The sequence below is a fragment of the Protopterus annectens genome, chromosome 5.part0 (genome assembly GCF_019279795.1).
Source record: "Protopterus annectens isolate FY-2018-M chromosome 5.part0, PAN1.0, whole genome shotgun sequence".
Lineage (NCBI taxonomy): Eukaryota > Metazoa > Chordata > Ceratodontiformes > Protopteridae > Protopterus > Protopterus annectens.
In genome coordinates, this window is record NC_056735.1 from 1,626,911,525 (window position 1) to 1,626,938,365 (window position 26,841).

A 26,841-nucleotide genomic window follows, 5' to 3' on the forward strand; every position below is an offset into this window, starting at 1 on the left:
AGTTTTCCTGTTGACTAAGATTCCAGTTGCCAAAACCCTTTATGTAGTGCTCCTCACCTTTACTTCCATCCCTGTGTTACTACCACTCCTATGTGCTGCCTTCCTCCCTGTGTAGCATCTTATCTTTCTCCCATCCCACCTACATGCTTCTTACAAGACCTCTCCACTACTCTGTCTCTCTCTCACACCTCTTTGCTTCTGACATCCAGATTAGCGTCTCTTCCTCCCCTACTTTCCTTCTGCCCTCCTTGTGGTGTTGGTTCCTACATAACAATATTGGTCTATTTCTACCCTTCATCATTTGTCTCTGCTGTCTGATCAGTCAGCTTGTTCCGTCAATGTTTACTCCTGGGAAGAACTTTAACCGCAGCATAAATTACATGAAAAAAAACACAGAGAACATAAAAAAATGACTAAGAAGAGACATAAAACAAGCCTTGCATTTTAATCAACAAAACAGGAATAAGCTTGAGAAAATAAATTGCCCTTCAGAGATATATTGAAGCTGTCAACAGTAGGTTTCTCCCACAGCTGACAAAGCAAAGACATTCACAGGTACAATGTTTGGCATGGTACAACCCAAACAGCAAACGACAAACACCTCATGGGAAAACAGCTATACCACCATGATAGTCAAGCAGTGAAATCAAGAGACAGTTTGAAGCTACATCACTTACACCGAAGGCCAAAGCCCTACACTATATCAAAAAGGTAGCTAGAAGCCTGTGCAAATTGTGAAACAGGTGTGAAGTGCTTTGTGATGGAACAGCCTATCAACAACCTGGTTTCAGAGTTCTGAACAAGCTGAAGGCAATCAGGGACAGTGTAAGGATATTCTACACACAGGAGACTGCAACAGTTCAAACATTTTGAAACTGAAATGTGAACCAATGCAGCAAGCTCCTCTGATGTGAATAAATGATTAAATTGTGAATACTCCTCATCTGAAAAAAACAAGATGTTCTAACTACATCTGTCAGGTGGTCTCTAAAGGATCCCTATCAGATGATTAAGTTACAGAACATCGAAGACCATATGGCTGAGACCATATGTCCGAAGTTTTGAAACCTCGAAAAAAAAGAAAAAACACAAAAATTAAATAAAACAATTTACCGTGATGTTTTTGAAGGGGGGAGCAAGCTCCTCTACACCCCACACCCTCTGATACTTAAATATACCAGTTCCAAGATTGTACTACAGTGAGGAAAACAGCAAATCCAGAGTTCCACGCTGCACAGCAATCTCAATACAAAGTGCTTGAAGCTGCAAAACTTTAGACATATGGTCTCGGCCATATGGTCTTCGATGTTCTGCAACTCAAGCATCTGATGGGAATCCATCTCTAAGTGAGAGATCATCATCAAGAATCACCCCCAAAATTGCAATCATGACACAATCTGCAACCTATGCCATGTAAAACAATGCATTTGTTTGTTTGTGTGTGTGTGTGTGTGTGTGTGTGTGTGTGTGTATGTGTGTGTATAGAGAGAGAGAGAGAGAATGCAAACATACATACACGTGTGTATGTATATATATATATATATATATATATATATATATATATATATATATATAGGTCTACTTCTAAAGACCGAACCGACGATTCCCCGACACAGAAATCACCGACGCCAGAAAACCGACAACACACAAACCCGACAACGCGAAACACCGAACACCATAACACCGACACACGGAACGTAAACACACTACACTACATAGCATACACACTAGCCCTGACCCAAACCCTAACCCTAAGGTCCGACACTATCGCACACTTCACCTACCTGCACCCTAACCCTAACTCACTTACCCACCCCTAGCCCAAGCTCCGACACTAACGCACACTTCACCTACCTGCACCCTAACCCTAACTCACTTACCCACCCCTAGCCCAAGCTCCGACACTAACGCACACTTCACCTACCTGCACCCTAACCCTAACTCACTTACCCACCCCTAGCCCAAGCTCCGACACTAACGCACACTTCACCTACCTGCACCCTAACCCTAACTCACTTACCCACCCCTAGCCCAAGCTCCGACACTAACGCACACTTCACCTACCTGCACCCTAACCCTAACTGACTTACCCACCCCTAGCCCAAGCTCCGACACTAACGCACACTTCACCTACCTGCACCCTAACCCTAACTCACTTACCTGACCACTCCTACCTCCGTCACTGTCGCACACTTACCAGGTCGCGATCACACATTACCCTTGTCGGTCTTTCTGCTGTCGGTGAATCACCCTGTCGGTATACGTACCTGTCGGTTATCTGGCATCGGTGATTTCTGCGTCGGGGGATCGGCGGTTTGGTCTTTAGAAGGGGACCCATATATATATATATATATATATATATAAAACACACACATTAATATAAGGTAACAATGTTAATAGGACTTGAAAGATGCAAGAGAATACATTGGCAAGTATGTCTAGATGCCTGTGTGCTCCCAGAATAAAATCAAATGGTCAGTTACTGGCAGCCCAGTCACATAGAGGATTTGAATACGGCCCAAGCAACCTGAGTTCAACCAGTGGTTCGAGTGCTTAATGGGACTGGCAGGGAGAATGGGCATGTCTATCCTGGGGTGGGGGATAGGGCAGAGATGGCTGCAAGTTGTAGCAGCCCTTTGGAGGAAGGAGATGGGCCCGTAACTTGGGGGTGTACATGCTGGCCACCAAGTGGTGGTACAAACAAACAAGACCTAAACTACTGAGGTGATGGCAAGGGCACAGGTGACCTTCACTACTGCCTAAATTTCCCAGATGGCCCTCTCTCCATTGGAACTGATGTCGATCCTTAACACCAGTGACTTCTCTATTCTGAATGAGGTAAGTTTGATAGTCCACAGGTACAAGGGCAAAGAAACAAACAAAAAAATAAATGGACAGTTACAAAAGTAAGTTAAAGCAAAGGGATTTAATGCACTAAGATTGTTTTGGGCTACTGGACTTTAATGCACTAAGTTTGTTTTTGACTACTCTCACATTATGAAGAAGTCTTTGTAAAGGATGACTTTGGTAACCCTGAAGTTTTAGAATAAACTGGATTCGAACCTTAGGAGTTCTTGATGGTATTTGCAGCATTTGTTTTGTTTTCCTCTTGTTTTGCATTTGCTAGCTGAACAAGCACTCACCAGGACATTGTATACATTACATACTTGTGTGTATGTATATACAGACATAAAATTATGTTGGTTACATGAATGCTTTTAAAAGGTCAGGTTACTAAACTAACAATATAACAAAAGAAACAGAAGTTCTCAACCAATGGCAAAAAGTCTGCTCTGTACTTCAAATTTTGCTATTAACAAATAAAAAAATCATGGTGAGCAAACTGTACTGACTATAAAAGACACAAACATTAAACTATCAGCTTGATGACTCATTACTACTGACTATTTAACCAGCAATAAGCCTAGATGGTGTAGACTGAGGAACGTGTGTACAACTGGATATTTACTTACATAGTCCATGGCAATCATTCATTACTTGGTAGAGGTAACTGGTTCCACAGATAATGACACTGTCTGTCATAGATTGGTGCAGCTACACCACATTGTTACGGTTGCATTTAACAAGCATTCTCTAACAAGGCCTACTACTGTTTCAATTAAAGACTGAAAACAGACTGTATGCAAAATATCCCTGTCACACGCATGCACACTAATTTACAGGGGTGTGGTATGAAACTTGACACCATAGTCATGGTAGTCCCTTTAAAAATACAGCTCTATGTAATCTTTTAAACAATTTTTGGTACAATTTTCCAACAAATGCAAAACTGAGCTAAATTCTCTGCAGGGTATAAAAACCCTTTGTTTACTATAAGAAAGGGTTGGGCAGATGACCCACACCCTCATGAAAGGGCTTATCAGCTGCGCACTCCTTACTTAACAGTGTTACCTTAAAAAACGTCACAGCTCAGACAAAGGGCCAGCCACTACCCCCCCCCCCCCCATCACTGCACACCTTTTACTCAAGTAGCTGTCAGAACATGATGCCCTTACTATTTAAATACGAAACCTTTCTGACTGCTTTGCCACAAGCATTCCTCTAAACTGACTTACCCGGTTTCACAGCATATCTGCTTTCTGCTGTTTATAGTTTTCTTTTTTATTATTCACTAGGACACGCTAAACAGAAATACAACTGGTTTTAGATATCACACAAAGATTATTTGTTTCTAGTACAACTTATACTAACACAGTGCACTTCAAATATTCACAGTCTTTGTATCACTAAATATTAAAGGGATAATATTGGTTTTCCATGTCTTTGTTATAACTTACCGAATGAGGTATACTCTACAACAAAAACAAAACAAAAACAATTAACTCCTCCTTCCTGATGTTTCAAAGGCAGCATCTATAGCAAGATGGAAAATTCACACCTGTATTTAAAAGCCACTAAGCTGGAATGGGGGATAATGTTAATGAATGAGATGAGAACAGGGGTGGCCGCGGTGGTGCAGTGGTTAACATTGCCGCCTCACAGCAAGAGGTTCTCCGGTTCGATCCTTGGCTGGGGTGCCTTCTGTGTAGAGTCTGCATGTCCTCCCTGTTGTCACGTGGGTTTTCTCCGAGTGCTCTGGTTTCCTCCCACATCCCAAAGACATGCTGTAGGTGGATTAGACACTCTAAAATGCCCCTAGGCGTGACTGCGTGCGTGTGTGCCTTCTCTGGAAGGTTGGGCGCCAGGCTGGCAACTCGACACCATAAAACTACACTGCCAATCATGAGCGGACAGGTGATCCGCTGTGGCGACCCATAACAGGGAAAAAGCCGAAAGAAGAATAATAAGATGAGGAGACTCATGGGTTTATCGCTCATGACAGATGATCAGAATTTATGTATTTTCAATCATGTTAGCTCCACTAGGTTGACAGTGGATTCAAAATGAAGACCCATTGTGGTATCTATACTGTCTACAGGTTTACTCAGCCAGTACACTGGGGAAAGTCCCGTAAGGTGCCCAGTTCCAGAAGAGTAGGCAGAAATAGGCACAATGAGAGTATGGAGATTACAGGAGGGCAGAGTATCCGATACAGAAATCTGCTGGATGAGCAAGTGGCAGTAACTTCAAATACTCAGTACAAACAGATGAAAATATTTCTTGAGATGTACCCCCAAAGCTGTGACAGACACCAGAGGTATACATGAAAGTCTACTGATGGGAGGAAATTTCTTTTTGAGGCAAGAAGTAGTCACATACATGTGTTTCAGAACATAAACTCAAGCAGAAAGTGAAACAGACAGACAGACAGACAAAAATGTAGTTGCAAAGTCCTGTGCTGAGACAGTGAACCACAGGATCCTATCCCAAGGCAAAATGCAGTGTGACGTTACACAGAGTGTGAGCAGCCAAACCATGACAGGTACTATGAGGAAAGGCCAGCAATGCTGGAAGGCACAGATTTCTCAATATCGGACACAAGGGCGTTTATCCCATGCTGCTTAAGACTCAGTTTATGACATCAGTTTTGAAGAACTAAAATAATTTACTTTGAATTAAATACAAAGGGGAGAGCTGCTCCTGCATTGAGCGATAGAGCCCTAACAGCTCAGCTGACTCCGATTTGATTAGTGGCTTGGGTGGATAATCGAGTGCAAGGAGGAATGGACATGATCATCCTGGGGGAGGATAGATGTGTGGGCATTCCCATCAGTGATCTCTGGTGGAGACTGGAGACAATGATGTATATATGGTAGCCCAAAGAGCAGAATTCATTGAGGACTTGACTAAGCTGCTGCGGTTGTGGGGTGACATGACACACATCTCTATTGCACATCTGCCCCTTGGGTGTAACCACACAACCTACAGGGGAACAAGTAGGTCATAAGTAAGTAATAAACCCCCCAGTAAAATGTAATGGCAAGACTCCCCTGGATGCCCTTAGACTCTGCGACTGGCCCCATATTAAATTTGGTAGGCCACTGGAGTTCAATAGTAGCGTGCAGACTCAGTGATGGAAGCGGGCACAGGAACACAAAAAAATAAAAATACTAAAGAGAAAGGACATCTACTTATGGCAAGATTCTACAGTAAGCCCCCCCCACTACCCAAAAAATATTATCTCTATAATAAAATTTCGGAGACAGTCTGCTTAGAGAGAATAACTTTTACCTTGGTTATAGGCCAACCACATTGTTCTGGTGGGTCCCTAGACAAAACATGGACTTGAAAGCCGAACTACAAGTTTCAATGGATCATCAACATTGCCAACATTTACAGTGTTTACCAATATGATTTTCTCGATCCTGTGAAAGATTTACTTTTTTTTACACTGGCCAGTCTTGAAAACACTACTACCCTGGATAAGAAAGCTACATTAATGCATAATGCAATCTGCACAGTTGTTATCTTTTTGGCAAAATGGACCACAGAGACCTTTACTGTCCTGAAGCTCAGAAGTCTGGGGTGGAGGCCCCATCACAGATTACAGAGCTAGGAAATGTGCTGTCTGTATCTCCCAACCCTGACAAGAACCATTGGTCATTTTTGTGGAGATGCAAGTATGTACCTCTGGAATGACCTTAGGACACAGAAAAAAACCCAGAAGAACCTCTTGGATTACAATGAACCAAGACACGGGGACCTTCCACTGGTATGCTACCATGTCACATCTTACTATTTCTAAGCATGGTATTCCTGACATATACTATGCAGAAACTATATCACAGCCAAACATATCCATCAGTGCAGAAAATTCACAAGGAAAACTGGAGCTGATAAGACAACAGACAAAATGATGGACAAACCTCCATGACTACAGGAATGTAGGATCATTTAATGTAATAGTGCCAAGTTGCGGAGAAGAAGCAGGTACTACTGTTGGTAATGGAATTACTGTCTCTTGACACATGTTACAAATAAAAAATCAAGGTATTAGTTCCCCACAAGATACTGAATGACTTTTTGCAACACTGGGGATTGCCTTTTTTATGGTCCTTCAGGAAAGAACTGTTTTGGGATAGACATATTGTTTATTACAGACTAGAAAGTATTGGACTTCGGGAACATTTGAGCTAGAAGAACTCTTGTGGGTTATGTGTACACAGAAAGGCCTAATACAAGACATCATGTTGATTTATCACAACCCAAAAAGACATCACCATTATTTATTTATTGATTTTATTTTATTTTACATTTGTTGACTGGGAGATTCCGACTGGATACATGTCCATTTTCAGTAGAGGCCCAGGGAGAAAAGCTCCACAGAATACTAACAAACAAGTAAGATATTTATACATGCCAAGCAAATTTTGTCAGAAAACACATGATTTTACAATACTGCATAGGATTACTGAATCAAAGTACAATATTTACTGGAATTAGAAGATTTATCAAAATACCATGGTTTAAAAAGTTTAAAAGTAAGGATAGTACATGGGATGTACTGGATTCCAGAGATAACATTGCTTGAGACAAGCATAAGTAGAAGAGGTTTGAGAGAAAAATGTTAGGGTTTGTTTTGTGGGTTGAGGATGGGTTAGAAATGGTATATGTTCTCATGTGGACTGTTGGGAAGGTGCTATGAGGTGAAGCACCTTATGGGAGATTGTGCTTCTTCCTACAAGGTTACAAGTGAGAGGAAGCAAGTTGGTGGGTGCGAGGGTCATTATAATAGGAGGTCAACCTGGGGGTGACAAGTGCATTTCCATGCGAGTAATAAGTGTTCTTTTAGTAGTTTTTTTAATGTAACAATTGAGCTGGGAGAGGTAATGGCTGACGGTAGCGAGTTCCAGATTTTACCCATGTAGTTGGGGAATAGGGAGTGACCTGCTGAGTTATTGGTTTTGGTTACCTTGATTAGTTTTTTTTCACTAGAGCGAAGTTGTCTGGGATTGGCTTATAGTTTATGTAGATTAGATAGTGCAGGTGTTTTTTCAGGAAGTTGTAGGAATTTATGAGTGAAAGAGAGTTGGTGGAATGAGAGGAGACGTGGGAATTCAAGCCAATGAATTTGATGTAGTGACTGACAGTGGTGGGCATGGTGGGGGGCACTGGTAACGAATCTGGCAATTTGATTACAGCAGATGTTGAGCTTGGCCATTTCAGTTTTGGGTAGGTTGGTGAAGATAGGAGTGGCTTATAATAGTGGAGAGAGGAGGTGGGCTTGAGCTACGGTTATTCTAGTGGGCTGAGTTAGAAATGGTTTACTTTTATAAAGACTGCCCAGTTTTTTATGGATGTTTTTAATAGTATGGTTTATGTGTAGATCGAACTTGAGGTTGTCGTCAATGGTCACTCCTAGCAATTTAGTATGAGTGTCTGGAGAGATGATAGTCCCATCTCTGGGCACAATATTGAATGAGATTGGCATAGGAGTGGATTTGTTTGGCTCAAACAGTAACAGTTAGGTCTTTGTGGGATTAAGTAAAAGATTTTTGTTGAGAAACCAGGTTTCAGTAGTCTGGAAGGCTTTTTGGGTGACGGAGAGGAGTTTGTGGGGGTTATTGGCTGTGCAGACTAATGCTGAGTAGTCAGCATATTGTATAACAGTTGCATCTTGGCAGATGATGTGGAGATCAATAATGAAGATATAAAATAGAAGGGGACCTAAGATGGACCCTTGTGGGACTCCAGTAGTAATATATAGCAGCGAGGATAGGTTACTGTCCCCATCAAACTGCTTGTTGTCCACCTTGAAGATAGCAATCATTCACTACCCTGGTTCCAGAACTAAGGCCAAGGTTAGAGAGGGAGTGGAGCAGTTTAGGATGGTTGACCATATGGAAGGCTTTTGACAGGTCCAAGAATATGGGAGATGTTAATTTACCCAAGTGTCTGTTTTGGTTGGTTAGGTTTACAAAGAAAAGAAGGGCTATGGTTGTACTGCGGGCAGGTCGGAATCCATGCTGGGTAGGGAAAGAGCAGTTGATTGTTAAGCAGGTATAGCATAAGTTGGCAGTGTATACATTTTTCAAGAATTTTAGCCAGTAGGGACAGGATGGCAATAGGGCGACAGCTGGTGAGTTCAGTGGATGTACCACCTTTATGTAGCGGGATGATGTAGGAGGTTTTCCAGACAGATGGGATGATGCTTTGTGATAACAGAACAGAAATTGGATAGGCAAGCTCATTTGCGGCCAACTGGAGGTATTCTGCGGGGATACCATCAGCTGCTAGGGTAGTAGGTTTAAGTTTAGTTAGTAATTTTTTGACATAATTGGTGGGAATGGGGTGAAATTGGAAGGTAGTTTTGGGGCTGGCTGCAGGTTCAGGGATGTTGGTAGTAGTAGTAGTGAGTTGTTGCTGGAAATAGCTTGGAGATGGTTTCTATGAAGTATTTATTGAATGAGTTAGGTACATCTGTGATTTCGTTGTGGAAGTTGGAGGTGGAGTGGAGGGTTTTCCTGGGTGAAGTAGTTTATTTATTCCTGCCCCAAATTTTTGGGCGTTGTGTTGGTGCTTGTTTTGTAAATATAAGAAATTATTTTTGTCCAGGAGAATAGTTTTTTTTTAGTTTCATTTCTAAGTTTTTGAAAGTGTTATCTAGTTTCTGTGGTTTTTGTCGCTCTCCAGTGATGCCAGGCTATATTTATTTGTGCTGTCTTACTTTTAGTCTCTTTGGTGAGCCAGGGGGCTATACTCTTTTGAGTTTTGTGGTATGGGCATTTATGACGGTGTTATTGAACTGACTAACAGCTTCTTCTAGGGAAGTACAATAAACCACTACCTTGCCTGATATATTTAGAAAGCTTGTGAGGAAACTATTACTCTATTTTTGTTTTACTTGGATCGCTTCTCTGTGTACTTAATAAATGATTTTCGACTGGAAACAGACTGCCTGCCTTGCTTGGATTACTTTCGAATACTTTATAATATTTCAGATTATACATTTTTTAGTATTTCTTTTACTTAAGACGAGTTTAAAGTTCGCTACTTCTACTAGTATTGTCTGATCTGATTAATATACAATGATTAACTAGAGATATATGGACTGAAAATCTTCCACAGAGAGAAGTTTCTTACATTGTTTTGTCTTTTAATAAATTCCAATTTTGGCATTTTAGTTCAAGTTTGAATTTATTTGGGTTGAAGTTATGTTTGTTCCAGGTAGTTTGAGATGATGGGGTAGAGTTGGTATGGGTTTTGTGTTTTAGTAAGAAGGTGGGTTGGTGGTCACTGAGGGTGTCTGGTAGGACACCTGCTTGGTATGGAGCACTGCCTCTTGTTTATCAAGATTCAATCTAGGAAACTTTCTTTGGTTTTAGTGTTTCCTAGCCTAGTGCTAGAGTGAATGACTTGGGAGAAGTTATAGAGATTAATAAGGTTGGTGGGGTTATTAGTTGAGCATGTGTGCCAGTCAATATTAAAGTAACCTAGGATGATTGTTTCTTGGGGTAGATTTTGATTAACCCAATTTAGAAGGGTTTCTAGGGGGGAATAATGTTGGCAGGAGGTATATAGCCAGTGATGATATCAACTGATTTTTTGTCACTAAGTTTGAGTTTGGCTAGAAGTTGTTCAGAGGTATTGAGGGGAGTGATAGGAGGATCAATAGTACATATTTTCAGCAACACTGGGGACTGCCTTCTTTCTGGTCTTTTGGGAAAGAACTGTTTTGGGATACACATAGAAAAATGTAAGCCCTACTTTCATAGTCCTTTCCCAATGATATTTCTTGGAGATTTTAGCCATGCTTTACAAAAGCAAATCATGTTTAAGGGACAGAAAATTGTAAACCATTATCGCTGTGACAGTTAAAGCAGCTTTTCCTTCAAAGTATATTTATTAGTAAAGGATTTCACTGGATGATATATATTACAGAACTACATTACACACACATATAGGAGACATCTTTTGTAACCCTGTACTTTCAGGTTGTCAAGCAATGGTTATATTCTTTCTTCATTCATATCGTAGATTGGTGACATGGAGACTAGGAAGTAGACCATGCCCAACAGGGCCCAGACAGCTGGAGATTAAATGGGTATCCACCTCAGCCTCCACTACTGAGACTCTAGATGTTTAGTTTGCAACACTTACATCTTATCCAGATCTGTATAATGCTTGGAGATACATAGGAAAACATTATGTTTATAAGAATACAAAATGTAGTTAGATAAATCAAGAGCTCAACTTGTTTTACAGGTTTACCACCATGATTTTTGAAACAAATAGCAACTGAGCATAATTCGATGACACTATCCCACAGAGATTTACAGTACTTGCATACGCTAAAGAAAGACATAGAAGAAACAAATCAAGCACCAAAACTGTCCTAAAGTGAAGAAACATGGCTAACTATTCCGGTGCCCCTATGTCAACTTTACGTTGAGGGAAAGAAGGGGAGGGGGCAAAAAAAAAGCTCTTTATCCTTTGAAAAATTAAATATGGCAAACTGCTTCCAACTTTTTCAAGCAGCTTGTTACAACCTACACTACAAATAAGCACTACAGTGCTTCAGCCTTTACCATATAAGCAGTACTGGCATTCATTTCTGAATGCTGGTACTGCAGTCCCAACCTACTGGTATCTGACAATTGTGTCTAATAGCATTGTGCACCAGGGGTGGCTGCATCCCTTGCCCCATCCCAGCTATACCTCTACTAAGGTGGGGAAAAGAGCAAGCTTGTCCTTATAATAATTTGGACACTTGAGAGATTTACATGCGATGTTCTGTTGACAAGCAAGTGAAGACAGTGTTAATATTTCACAAAGGATTATTGAATACAGATTATATCCCATTGTGATGATGTAAGGTTTTGCCAGCTATGCCAGGAGAAGTAGGGCAGTGGATGTGTAATATACGTTAGCACAGCTTGCTGGAATTTTGTAAAGAATTATATGACATTTGTATATCAAACTGATTTGTACAGACGCTTGTGTTGAAAAATATATTTGTAAAGCTGCTTGTGTTAAAAATGTACCAATAGCGCGCCCTGCTGAACAGAAAAAGAAATATACATGTACTACTGTAACTGTTTAAATGTATACGTTTTAACAGAGGATGCTGGAAGAGAAGATGTTAATCACAAACTCTGAAAACAGTTTGAAATTAAGTTACCTGGCTTAGGCCATAAAGACTATCTTACAGTTCTCAATGCAGCCAGAGACAAAAAGTCTGTACTAGGAAGATTCCTGCATTATCATTGGGGTGAACAAATTGCTACTCTGGAAGAGTGGAGGTTTGAACTTGTTTTATGATTTCCAGGAGCTGCAGCAAGGCTGTCTCTGTGTGTATTATTGACAAACATGCTAAATCCTGACAGCTTCTAGTCAAGGGGGGTGGCATGGGAACCAGAAGTCAGATGACCAGATGTATGTGATGTCATTCTGTTATCCATCGCTAAAAATGATATTTTAACACTAGGCAAGACTGAAGTCTCAGAGCACTCTTTGTAACCTGACAAAGAAGGATCTCTCATCTACTTCATCTTGCCTTGCTCTAGTAAGCAACCAGGGAAAGCCCCTCACGGTCAAGACAGTGATATGGAGAGGATGCATGCTCTCAACAATGCTGTATAATATAACAAAAGACTGGATTTTAAAAAATAGCTTGGTAAACTTTTCCAATGGCATTTCTACCTCAGTGATCTAGGGCAAAAAGAAAGAAGTTTAATGAATGTTAAACTCCTTACAAGAAAATGCTGATCAACCTCCCCAAAACAAAATTATGGCAAATGCCCGGTTTTAACTAACAAACCAAAACTTTTAAAATTCTTAAGCTCTCACTTATACATGAATGAGACAGATGAAACTGACATCTGAAATCAAAGTGGTACAGCAATCACAGCTTTAAAAAGTTAATAAAGCACCATTAATCAAACAAAAATGAGAAAATACTAATCTACCATAAAAATAATTCTGCTTTATAAAAAAAAAGCATGGACTCTCCTGAAAAAAAACAATATGATGCCTCAAATCAATGCTAAACATCCATTATAAAGACCACCAAATAAATAAAAACAAATGAACAATGTGCAATAGAACAAAACCTAGAAAATGCAGGTTGCAACAGTTTGGATACATAATACATATGAACACCAATCACCTACCAAGGAGCCTCACTTGCACAAATCCCAAATACTAGAATGTTTAAAATAATTGACTCCAAAAATATGGATTAATCAGGCAGATTGACATTTGTGTCCCCTACCGTTGACAGTAGCTGATGTAATAGGTTTGGCCAACTGCAGGAACCAATAGAGAGACACTGTTTCGGATGATATTCAGCTGGGGGCTGCAGCAAAGAGGAGCATGTCTTTACATGGAGTTAACTATAAGCAATGAAAAGGATAAAGAATCACCTCCCAGAAAGATGAATAGGTACTATCATCCTCCCCAAAGATGAGCACCCCAGAGCTGGATGCCTTAACCTACAAAATCAATGAAATGCCTTTTTCAGTTATGAAGGTATTGTATGTAGTGGTCAAAAACTAGTTATGGTGTGAAAAGGGGAAATGCTATGGGTCTAGTGTTTTGACAATGTTATATCATGGTCTGCTCATATGGTATGAAAAATTTTCTATACAACAAGGGAGATAGAACAAGTGTATTCACCTGGCAAAACCTAGCCTTTTCCCAAATGTCAATTACAAATTTGTGGCAAAGTTGGTGATGCAACAAAGCAATGCCTATCTTGACAAACAATGTATGTTCAAAACAAAACAAAACAAAGCTTAGCTTTAAAAGCAAGGTTATTCAGGTATGCTTCTACTCACCCTTCTGAACCTCCACATAAAGAATCAATGTCCTCTCTTGTTAATGCAGACCACATCTTTATCTACATTAAATTGTAATCAGTGCCTTGCTAACTCAATAATACATACTCTTCCTGATTAACACTGTCAGATCTTATTCCCAAGGTATATTTAAAAGGAATATAGACTTTTCAACCTAAACATGTCACAACTATCACTGTCCCAGCACAAAACCAGGGGTTTGGGATTCATAACAGTGGGCTGTAGAATCTCAGCTGCTGATCAGCATTTCTGTAAGGCAGACCTGGCCTGTGGGTCAACCCACACTGAAAGGCATGGTGAGATAATGCCCATCAGCACAACTCTTTATTGCCATAATTCTCTCTACTTGACCACTGAATGGGACATGATGTTACCAAGGATAACTAAATACCTCACAAACAGTACTACAAAGAACAGAAGGTCAACTTTACAGCTAAATGCTCTCTCTATGGTAGAATATTTCCTTTCTTAATTCCCTGAGGATATAGCACAAGGGTGCTCATCACATCGAATGCCTTGGAATAACATAGACTTAGAAGATAAGATCAGTTGTAATTCACCAAAAACACTAGCTACCTCAACAGAAGACAACTGTGCCTTGACAGTTCACATAAGGCAAAGCTCTGGTCAAATGACAGGCTGTAGTCATACAAATAGGCACAACATTTCTGTAGTACTATGTTAATTTAAGAAAAGCTGTCATCTGTTTTAGTGGAGGGTACTGGACAGTTTTCTATGTTCTATATTTTTAAACTGTGGCCCTACCACCCCCTTTTCCTGCATGGTACCCAACTATTTGGCTTACACCTTACCCAGTTTACTTTTCTTACCATTTACAATCCAGCCTGTCTGTCTTAATGAATTCTAACACAGGCTGAACTACTGGTACATGAGAAGCCCAGTCCTCTGAATGAATGACCACATCATTTTGGTATGCCATTGTGTATTAGAAACGAAGCTTCAATATTTTATCCATCAGCCTTAGAAAGGTGACCAAGGCTCCATTTAGAACAAATTGTAACACTATGTACTGATAAAAGTATTCAGGGAGTTAAAAAGACTGTTTTTACTCTGGCTGAAGGAGTAAGTGGTATTCGCCAGTATCACTTTACCAAATCCAGTGTTGTCAAGTATCTCACATTTCCTAGTTTTTTTTTTTGATCAACTCATCAATTCTGAGCACAGGATAGCCATCAAATTTTCAAATGTTATTCAGTTTCCAAAGTCGTTACAGAATCCAATTCCATCTATCAGGTCTAGGAAATACCACCACTGGACTGCTCCATTACTTCGGAGTCTTCTGTCACCCCTAGGCTGGGCATCTTTTGAACTTCTGTTACTGTTTTTGTGAGTTTGGTACTCTGCAAACTCTCAGTCTAGATTTCATTCCAATGTTGAGACTGTGTTATGTAATGGCAGCTTACTTCTTCCAGGCATTTATGAAAACACACTAATTTCTTAAGAGAAATTCTCTTACCTCATGTTTTGGTGCTCTTGACAAGGATTCCTGTAACTGCATAAGGATTCCTCTAACTGGATTTCAACTTCAAGATCACTGTAAAATTTTCTACTTGTTTCCATGGCGTCAATATATTATGTAACTGATTTGCTTGGATCTCAAGGATTAAATTCTCTATGTCAGGCATTTTATTTTTACTATAAACTCCTTGCATCTCCTGGGCTCTCAAGCATGTATTCATTTACTACAGACGCATTGCCAGCTTTAAACTATCCTGCAAAATGATGACATGTTCTAGTGCACATTTAAACAACGTTTACATTTCTTCCCAAATTTCCTTAGCAATGTTCAGTGGTCTCCTTGGATGCCTACTGTACAAGAGATCAAATGGAGCAAACACAAATACCAAAGTAGGACAACAACCGAACAAAGTCTTTTCATTAGTATCAGTAATTTTTCTTAGCATGTGCTTCAATGTTTTATTAAACCTTTTTACTAACCCATCAATTTAAGGCTGAAAGACTGATGACTTCAACTGTCTGACTTTACAGCACTGATATAACTGATGCAATAGCCTTGACGTAAAGGAAGCACCTTGTTCATTAAGCATTTCTTTAGAAATACCTAGTCTGAACAATACTTTTCAACCAATATCCATTCATTGCAAAAGCCTTAGCAGGAGCTTTGCATACTGGCACTGCTTCTGAAAAATTTGTAGTATAGTCCATTATTACTGTTATGTAATAATATACACAGCATGCCTTCGCTAGTCACCCCAAGATGCCCACAGCAAAACATTTAAATTGTGCTTCTATGACAGGCACTGGAATCAGTCTTCTGGTATTCTGAACAGGAACCCCAACTTACATCAGAGGAGGAGATACAAGAAATTTAACAGAGAAAATGGAAACTAAACTGATTTTGTGTTTTAGGGCTCATTTTCTGCCAGGTTTAAATGATATGTTAAGCATTAAGCCTATTTTAAGAGAGTTACATGATAAAATTCATTAAAAATAATGTATAATTTTTAAGTTTTTATTTTAGAATAGAACTTCTTGTTTTAGTATTTAATAAGGTAATTGTTTAGTTGATTATTGTTAGCTGAATGTATTTAAGTAACCTTTGTAGCAGGAAGAGTTTGATGCCTGAAGAAGCAGTGTGGATACTGTGAATGTTTTTTACTTGCATCTGAATAAACCAAGCTACTCGTGGTTCCAGTTTTCTTTTTGTTTTTACATGCAATATATATTGATACTTCACTGGATTTATATATATATATATATATATATATATATATATATATATATATATATATATATATAAAACATAGTTTGGATATATATTATGTTCAAAAAGGAGTAACTTATTGGAACTGCAAGTATCCATGTATATAGCTCAAAATATTTAAAATAGGTGGGGGGCTATGCCCCCCACACCCCCCTTACTATATATACTAATTGCAGGGTCACACTACAGTGGAGAAAAGGCCATATATAACATTCAGTGAATTGAGCTTTCAGTGAATTGTGCACAGTCAAATGTGTTTCAGTGAAATGTGCTTTCAGTGAATAGTCCTAGACCCATATATATATATATATATATATATATCTATATCTATATGGGATCCATCAATATGTTCAAAGTTTCACTACTTCGAACCCCACTTCACTGAGTCCACTTATTCGAAGTAGTGAAACTTCGAACATTGACTTCGGCAGTCACATTACAGCACGTAATGGGAATATTCCCTTTTCCCCGCTGTAATGCGATCTCAGAGTTGGTATATTTAAGTAGGGAAAACGAAAACCACGGAGACCTTGTCCAGAACCACAAAGCCACACCAAACTGATCTGAACGCAATTTTATTAGATAAAGCGTTTTCGGTGTTGTGGCGAAAACGCTTTATCTAATAAAATTGCGTTCAGATCAGTTTGGTGCGGCTTTGTGGTTCTGGACAAGGTCTCCGTGGATTTAGTTTTTCATTGGTTTATCTTATTTATATTTAAGTAGGGGTTTGTGAGGGGCACAGACCTCCCACATGGGGGGTGCTGGGGGGCTTCCTCCTGCAAAAACATGTTTTAGCATTTTTTTTTTTTTTTTGCGTAGCCTGGGGAACTACACTTCAGAGAAAGTGCACTTTCGAAGAAGTGTATTTACGATGTAAAGCACTAGATATATATATATATATATATATATATATATATATATATGTGTATACACACACACACACACACACACACACACACACACACACACATTTTTGGTATTCTGAACAGGAATAACAGTTTTCTACCCTTTTCATTTTGCTTGGCCACTAAAATCTGATTAGTACTCTTGTCTTAGTTTTGTCCGTCCCATAATTTGACTATGGAATAGCTTCATTACTAGTGCCCTCTAAAAATTTGGTACTACCAACTGATTGGGAAAAGAAGTAATGGAAACATATTGTTCATAATATCCTGTACAACCTTGGTTATGTTGTCTGTTGCCCTACCTAAACTATTCTCCTAATGTGTTTTTTTTTTAAACATTATGCTGTGTAGCTGTAGGTCTACTAACTCCAGATTACATTCTTCAGTAACTTGCCTTAAGGCAGAAGGTGTGACTTCCTCCACAAAACAAACATTAGCACAGCAACATATTGTCTTCTACTGCAAAATACGGTTCTAGACAAAAATCACTTTCAGATTTACTATCCCTGCTACCCATGGAAGCCTATGTACTCTTTTCTTTTAGGCTTCTCTCTCTCTATCTTGGTGCGAGGGGACACAACCATCTCACTTTATTTTCCTTCTCCATAATGTCCGTTCTTTGCAAAAGGGTACATCAGAACATACTTTTTTCTTTTTCCTTACTTACAGTTTTCTTATTGCATACAGTCTGTGTTCACTTGAGTTTTCTACTATACCCTTTTTTTTTTTTTTTTTTACAGTTTCAAATTTCTGTGGCTCTGTTGTTTTGGTGGGGGTCTATATCATATAATCAAATGTTGACATGTTGAACACTCTAAAGAGCGAAAATGCCGAAACTCAAAGTTCTGTTATTGAGATTGCAGTACAGTGAAGATTGGAATATTTGCCCTTTTCTCACTGTAGTGTAATCTCGGAGGTGGAATATATATTTATGGGGGTTGTGGGGGGGTGCAGCCCCCCTCACAATAAGGAGTTTGAGTTCTGGCATTTTCACTCTTTAGAGTATTCGACATTGTCAGCATTTGATTATTTGATATAGACCTGTTTTGGTGGGCTTCTGATACCACAAAATATCTTTTTATTGTTTAACAATCACATTCTGATCATTTTGTAGCTTCTATGCTGACTATTTTTCCAATTTTTATGGTGGTCCTCCATATGAATATCATTGCCTTTCCTATCCCATTATTATTAAAAGTTGTATGTTGCTAAGTGTATCAGTCAGGCAACATTGTGTTTATGGACTCTCTATCCTTCCACATTATGCATGGTGGGTTATCTGTTTTGCCTTAATGTGCATATTGGGTATCTATACAAAAAAATCCCCATATGTGTCCTTACTACTTTAATCCAGTCATCTTACCACCCTCTTTTTTTCAAAATTTCAAGGAAAGTGAGATTCTATATACTCTGGTCTTGCTTTTGCAGCTCATATATATTACCTTGCCAGCACTAAGTCCTTTAAGAAAGCTACTTACCTTCAAAATTCCTGGTTATGGGACTGGAAAAGGACAACTTGTCAAGTCAGACAATTCCAGTTGGCTAACTGACCTTATTACCAGTGTTTATCCAAAAAGGATTTGGTTCCAGGAGCAAAACCAGTCCTGGACCTGGAAAAGGAATCCAGTATATAATGCATTGTGAACATATCTGCAGAGGATCACAACGTAGCATCTAGAAACTATTTCCAAAATGCCATCAAAGAAAACAAGGCTTTATTAAAATGTGTTGTAATCCTGTCTGGAAATGTTTTATCATGGTGGGAATAATAAGAAAAGTTAGGGAGAGGAACAATCAACTGGAATGATCTGAATTGACACAAGCCCCCTGGCTAATTCTATAAGACAGTAGAACCAATGCTGCCTGGGATGGAAAGAAATTTCCACAATAACTTTTGGGCAGTCCCATCTGAATCTTCAGAATGACCCTGAATACCAGTGGAAAGGTTAGAAATGCATACATGAACACTACTGACCATGGGAATGAAAATGCATCTGCTTTCCAGACCTGCCTGCAAGAAACACTTGTGCAGAATTTACTTAACTGCCTGTTTTGAAAGGAGGCAAACAGATCTATTTGAAGTGCTCCCCATAACTGGATCAATTCCTGTAAGTCTCCCTTACTTATTTTCCATTTGTAAAGGTCTGTCCTGTTCCTCATCAGCTTGACTGTGACTAAATTTTGCTTGGATGGCACATAAGATGCTTGAAAGCATATACAGTGGTACAGAGCTACCCCCCCCCCCAAAGCCATCACAGCCAGCCTGTACAGGGGCTTAAGAACTGGTGCTCTCCTTTTTATGTGCCACATCCTTGTGTTACTGCCTGTAATCATCTGTAATGGTTCTGGAGATCACAGGTCATGAAAAGATTCCATAACATGGATCACAGCTAACACCTCTTTGACATTTATGTACTTTGGTTTGTCTGAACTGTCCAATAGTCCTTGCAACTTTACCCCAGTAGAATCTACTCCATAAGCAAAAACTGAGGTGTCTTACTGTCTCCACCAATGTAGTTCTTCCTTGACAAAGGCCAAAACTGGAATTTTAAAACTTCAGAGGATGATAACACTAAGTCTGCATGTTTATTTTTGAATCGGTGAATTGTTCTTATTTATAACCTGTCAATAGCAATCAAGAGAATCACAGAAGCCAAGAATCCTACAATCTGGAGAGATTCTCTGGCTGAAGTCTCAGTCAGATTAGAGGAGATCACCGTTTCCTGTGTTACGAATGCCACTGAAGAGGCATACCTAGTAGGCAGTCTAAAAAACAAAAAAAAAAACAATCTTGCATGATGGCGTCAAGGAGGTTATTTCAACATGTATCTAAAAGCCCACATTGGTAAGGTGTGAAGAAACCAATTTTAAGGACTTAAGGACTCCAGACATCTGGTAAAAGACTCTGCAAATAACAATAAGACATCTAAATAAGGAAAAATATGGATGTTTTGCAGTCTGCAAAGAGCTATCCCTTGGAGCTTGACATTTTTGTAAACACTCTAGGAGCTGTAGCTAACTCGGAGAGTAATGCAAAAAAAGTATAATGTAACCCAGATACAGAATATGAAAAACCTTCTGAAGCCTGTGGCTATGGGAACGTGATATTACCATGAAACTCGGAAAAATGAATGGCTAGCAACAGACTCTGAAGGGTCAACATTGTGAATTTTGGTACTTTCATAATCCAGTTTCAGAAAGGAAAGATCTAGAACTGGTATCCAGGAAAGCTTTGCTCTTTGAAACCAGAAACATTTTGAAATAGATGCCTTCCCCTCTTTTGGCTAAAGTCACTGGCAGTATGACACCTAAGGTAAGCATGTGTTGAAGAACCTGAGAAAAAAATCTCTCTTTTGGATGGTAGGGAAGAATTCCTCTGAAAGAAGTTGTGTGTATCCAGTGCTAACTGTAATTCTCCTGAATCAGTATTAGTACCGAAGAGTCTAAAAAAATCTGTTGCCAAAGGAAAAGACTATGAGCTCATATACAGGACAGACTTAGAGATCTAGGGACAGCAGGGTAGAGGAAGGGGGAAATGTTGGCATACTCATTCTGAGAGCACAGTCAATCACTTTTTTGGAAAGATTCCCATTTTGTATTGTTCCCCTTCTGCCATCTCTTTTTTTTGTTCCTTGTTTTCAAGAAGATTGCATGGCTTGATTATTTTGTCTTAAAAGTAAAGCAGAGGACGTGGACTTTCAAGATGGCAGCACACTGATCAACAGCTTAATTTCAACTCTCCCAGTGTGAAAAAATAAACGGAGATAGGGGTCAGTAACAATAGCCAGATTTAGTAAATTCAGTTACTAGCTATAAGTACACTGCCTGGATGCCAACAGAGAAGAAACTTTAAACAGCCCAAAAGAAAATCAACTAGAAAAAAGAAACAGAAAACACTTACTGAAAAGAATCCTACAGTTGTTCAGTAAAAAGCAATTCGAGCTCCAGCTTTGGTGCAACATACGGCTTCCAGTAGTCTAGAGGAAAAATAAATCAAATGTGTGCAAAACTGATTAAAACAAATGAAACATTGAAGGAGTACATCAACTCAAATAACAAAAGGCTGGGAAAAATGGAAGAAGCTTTAAACAGATACTCAGAGGTCAAAATGTAGAAAAGGCACACCGAGTATGAGACTGCTCGAGAAGAGGTTTTAAAAAAAATGCAAGAGATCAGAGCACACAGACAAAATCTGAGATTTTCTGCTGTACCAGAGAAACTAGAAATAATAGCCTTTAATAATTTTATTAAAGTACAAATAAGCAACTGGACCAGCATTCCACAGCAGGATTTGTTAACAAAAAGAGAACACTGTGTGATATGCATGCTCCAAACCTGGCCATATGAAAGCAGCCAACACCTGTATTAGTAAAGATGCAATCATACCAGTAGAAAGAGTCAATCCTGGCAAATCTATGGCAGAAGGGCAAAGTATTAAAAATTGGAGACAGCAGAGTATTTGTTAAAAAATATTACTCACTGTACTCCTGGCAGAAGAGAAGCAAACTTATCCCAGCAATCAAGAAAGGTTGAGAGGCAGGTATGATTCAAACTATTGTATCCTGCTGTCTTCAGAATATTTTTTTCCCACAGGATCAAACTCATTTTGATGTGAAATAGGGTAAGTAGGAAATATAAAAGTTTGCCTTGAGAGACAGAAAAGCAGCACAGGAGTTGACTAAAAGAATCGTGAATTTCTTGGAGTTGAATCAGTCTTGGGTTGGGAGACAGTGATGAACAAGACGACGACTAGCAACATGAAATTAGCAAACCACATTTGTTTAATACAGCTGTACAAGAAAAAATGGAAATATTGGACTTTTCTTGACTTTGTAAAACATGTAGAGGACAAAACTGTATACACCCTACTTCATGTCATTAGTGTTTGGAAGGACACTGGGGGAAGAAAAAAGTAACTGCAAGCAAGACGATTTTTGTTCTTTACAGTATTTCTATAAAACATTTCATGGTATAGATTGCATTTTATACTGTAAAGCACTTTCAGTTATTGCTGTATGTGATACAGATATTCAAGTAAGAAAGTGCCTTTTCTCTTCTCTTTTAGTTTTAAGAAATGTAGGTATTACAATGTAAAAAGAGAAGAAAGGCTGGAGAAAAAGCATGTTTAAGTTAATATGCTGTAATCTTGGGTTGCTGAAATGGGGGTGGTGTGTAAAAGCACACAGATTTTAATATATGAAGAGTTGATATGATTTCTCTTACTTTTGCATAAGTGAATGTCTGGATTAAGGACCTTGGCTTAATCTAACAAGTTTTTTTGTGTAAGCAAGTAAATAAGAGAACACCGAATGTAATTCAAACATTTCCTATAGCAAATAAATGTTCAGTTTGAGAAGTCTGTACCTAAGGGCAGATGTACATTTATTCTTAGGTTCCCATGGAGACAATTTGGTTGGTATGCAGTAAAAGCACTTTTCTAAAGTTTACAGTTAATGCTTTCTGAAAACATACAACCTGTTTTTTATATGGGAGGAATAAAGATAAGACAATAAAAGACAGCAATTAGTGTAAAAGCAGGATTGCATGTTGCATGTGCCTTAGCATGGATAACCTTAATTTTAGGTTAGGTTATGCAGCTGTTGATTTGGGAAAATTGTTCTCATCATGAGGGTTAAACTTCATTATTTGAAGATGCATACAGTTTGTTTTAAGTTAATAGATATGGGAGTGTTCTGGTTGTGTTTTTTTCCTTTGTTTAAGGGTTTACTTAAAAACAAAAAAAGTCTTATAAAATGTGACATAGGTTCAACTAGAGACAATAGGAAACAACTGTATAAAAGATCAACCTGGCAAACCTTAGTGGGTGCCTGTAACACAAAATCTGGAAATAGGCATTTATAAAAGCTGTCATATGTAACAGGTGTGAATAACAACTTCTCATCATAATGGCTTTACTATCTATATTACTATGGAAGATTAATGGCCTTACAGGTATAGACAAAAAGGAAAGAGTATTGAATTATATTAAGAAATGCAGAGTGCAAATAGCAATGCTACAGGAAACACACATGGAAAAGAAATGAGCATATAAATTTGATAAAGAATGGATATCAGGAGGAATATTCACCAGAGTATCAGGGACCAAGGAAAATGGGAGTATTTATATTAATTGCTAGAGGAGTTGCAATGGTGATAGAAGAGGAAAAAAGATAATAATGGTATATTTATAGTAGTAAGTGTCAACTGGCAAAGGAGGAGGCGGATTATGCTGGCATCTATTTATATTCCACCTAAAATTGCTATTATGGAGCTTAAGAAATTTTGGGGAGAAATAATCAACTTTCAGCAGGAAATATTACTTATAGGTGGGGATTGACATCTGACTTGCAATACTGAGGATGTATCTGAAGGGTCTAGAAGGGAAAGTATAACAAAAAAACCCCATAGATTTCTGAAGAAATTTATGAAAATATTTGGTATGGAAGACATAAATTCAGCAGTAGGAACTCGTACAGAATGTACCTACTACTCCACAAGGTAAAATAAATGGGCTAGACTTGACAGAAATTATATTTCACAGGAACATGTGAATTTAATGGAAAGATTTGTCACACATCCAATAACTATTTCAGGTTATGTACCAATAATAACTAAAATAAAAATGCAGGACAATGGAGTAAAAATAAGACAGTGGTGCTTCCCCACCTACCTGTTAAAAAGAGAGGAATTTAAGGAATGGGTAGTGAAAATCATTTGAGAGTTATTATGGAAGACAGAAATTTCTTCAGCGGTTACAACTGGTGAGTGGGATAAAATTAAAGGGGAGTTTAAGAACAGGGTAGAAATAAAAGAAAAAAAGTTATGGTTAAGAAGTAACAGGAATTATTTAGAGGGGGTGACAAAGGTTAAAGTACTACAGAACAAGAATAGGTGCAATTGCAGAGAGCTAAAAAGGGGGGAGTATCTGAATAACATGCATGAGTTCAAAAAGACTGCTGTTAAGCAAACGGTTTTTGATAAAAACTCCAGATCACAAAAGCTTTTAGCACAATGACTTTGGCAACAGAAAGTGGAAAGGGTTGTTGTCAAGCCTGTGGAGCCTATAACAAGAAAACCATAGATCTTACAGAGGAATTAGAGACAGTTTGGAAATTTTATGAGAATTTGTAAAACACAGAAATGTGGAAATCAAGAAAGAGCACAAAAGGAAATATTTATGAAAGATGTAAGTATGCCAAGGTTAAACGAGGCTTGGCAATTAACAGTTAAGATCGCAAGAGGTGATATAAAAATGCTGAGGTACAATTTATCTGCAGGAAAGTATCCAGGAATAGATGGCACTGTTGTGGAAATTTGGAAGCTAGGAGGGAAGAAATTGATAATGATCGGGAAGGTTTTATTTAACAGTACTAAAAGGAAGGGAAACACTAGCATCCTGGAAGAAAGCTGTGGTGAAGACCCACTAGACCCAGCTTCATATATAGGCTAATTTAAATTTTAAACCAAGATTATAAAATTTTCATGTCTATAACAGCTAAAAATATGGAAAAAGTATTGCCAAAAATGGATCAATGTGGTTTTGTGAAGGGGAGGCAAACATCAGAAGAATGATGATCCACAGGGCAGTACGGTGTAAGAAAATACCTCTGTTGCTGATGGGTCTTGTTGCACAGAAAGCGACAGAGTAAGCTGGGATTTTATGAGTTTGACAATGGAAGGATTTGCTTTATTCCAGATATAGTAATTAAGATGCTATATGAGGGATCGGAAGCAAAAATGAAAGTGGGATGGTTCCTTCCTGAAAAATTATATTTGAACAGTAGAATCAGAAATTGGTGTCCTCTTTCCCTTTATTTGCATTATATTTAGAGCCACTGGGAAAGAAAACAAGAGACTTAGAAATTCAAGGGCATAACTGCTATGGTAAACAATAAAAGCTGACTTTAATTGCAGATGCTATTATTTTGTACCTGTTAAAACCAGAAAAGGACATCTCGGTGTTGTGGAATATTTTGAGACAGTTTGAAGTATTTTGGGGCTATATAACTAATGAAGATAAAACAAGATGTATAGTTGTAAATTATGTACTCACACATGAATTGGTCCAGTAATACTCATACATAAGAGCAGATGATAAAATTAAGTATTTATTAGTAAACATTAAAAGGATTCTGTTATGGCAACTAATGATATATGGGAAAAGACTAAAAAGATAACATAAAAACTGAGAAACTGGAAGCTCTTACTTACTGATATGGGTAACAAGATGCAAGCAGTGAAAATGTTTTAGCCTCTTTAGTTTTATACACAGGTTGGATATATTTTCATCAACCAGAGGAGAACCTGTGGACAGTAACTAATAAATTTGAAGGATTATAACTGGAGGGGAAAAGGACAAGGGACAAATGGAATACGTTGATTCCTCTGATAGAGCAAGGTGGATTAGGATTACCTGATTTGAAAGGAGATGTTTGAGCTACACAATTAAGGCTCATATACATAATACAAGCATAATGCTATAATTCAAAGTAAAAGACGGAATGATGACAATGAACAAGAGCAGAAATTCATGAAATAAGGAGAGTGGAATTTTAGAAGCAGCGCCTAACAGCCACACAGAATATTATATTCATAAAGTAGCAGAAAGCATTCTAAGAACTAAGCCAACATAAGAATGAAGAAAGTAGATTTTGCCAATAGGGCTGACTGCAATTAGGGGTATACAGAACAGGCAAGAGGGGGCTAGAATTTAGTGGAGAAAACTGGCAAAGGAACCAAAGTACTGTGAGCAAACAACTAGGGAGGGGACGTTAACAGAATGGGAAGCCAAGAAGACATATGGAGTGCAGGTTGGAGACTCCCTTTCCTGTTTGGGATTGATATCGGAGCATGGGCAGAGAGAAAGGGATAGGGAGTTTCTAATTGAACCTAGAACAGAAACTGCAGTTAAAAAAGGGACAATTGGTAGGGTATATAAAATACTGCATGGTAACTATAGGAAACAACGTTCATTAGAAAAGACTGTGAAGGGAGTTTGGATAACCAATTCATACAGAAACAATGGGAAGATGTCTGTATGGCTCCCAAATATGCAATAAAGTCTAGAATATTTAGGATTTTTGCTTGGAAGTGTTTGCATAGATATTTTTATACAAAAAGCAGACTCCTAACACATTTTTCCTCAGATAGACGGCAAATGTTGGAGGTGCAAAGATGTGGAAATGCATGTTTTGAGAGTGTAATGAGTTGACAGACTTCAAAAATTCCCTACAGAGTACAAGGTCAGAAATGTCTGGTGAGCAAAATGGGTGTAACTAAGGAAAATTATTTTTTTGAGCTGGGATATAGGACCTGAACTGCCTAAACATAGTAAGGCCTAAACCAAATGTATCTGAAATACTGAATATTGTAAGAGAGAAAAAAAAATGGAAGTTGGGTCTTTAAAAAAGCAAGAGCAAATTATACAGAAAATGTAGAATATGTGGTAACAAATACATGCAGAATAATGTTTTAGAGGAATAAGGTTTAA

General features: G+C 38.5%; 1 protein-coding gene across 4 annotated transcripts in view; it reads right to left on the reverse strand.

The window, feature by feature from the left end:
- The window catches only part of TIAM1 (TIAM Rac1 associated GEF 1), a 2,502,716-nt gene that overhangs the window by 2,379,002 nt on the left and 96,873 nt on the right, over window positions 1-26,841 (reverse strand). The window lies entirely within an intron of this gene.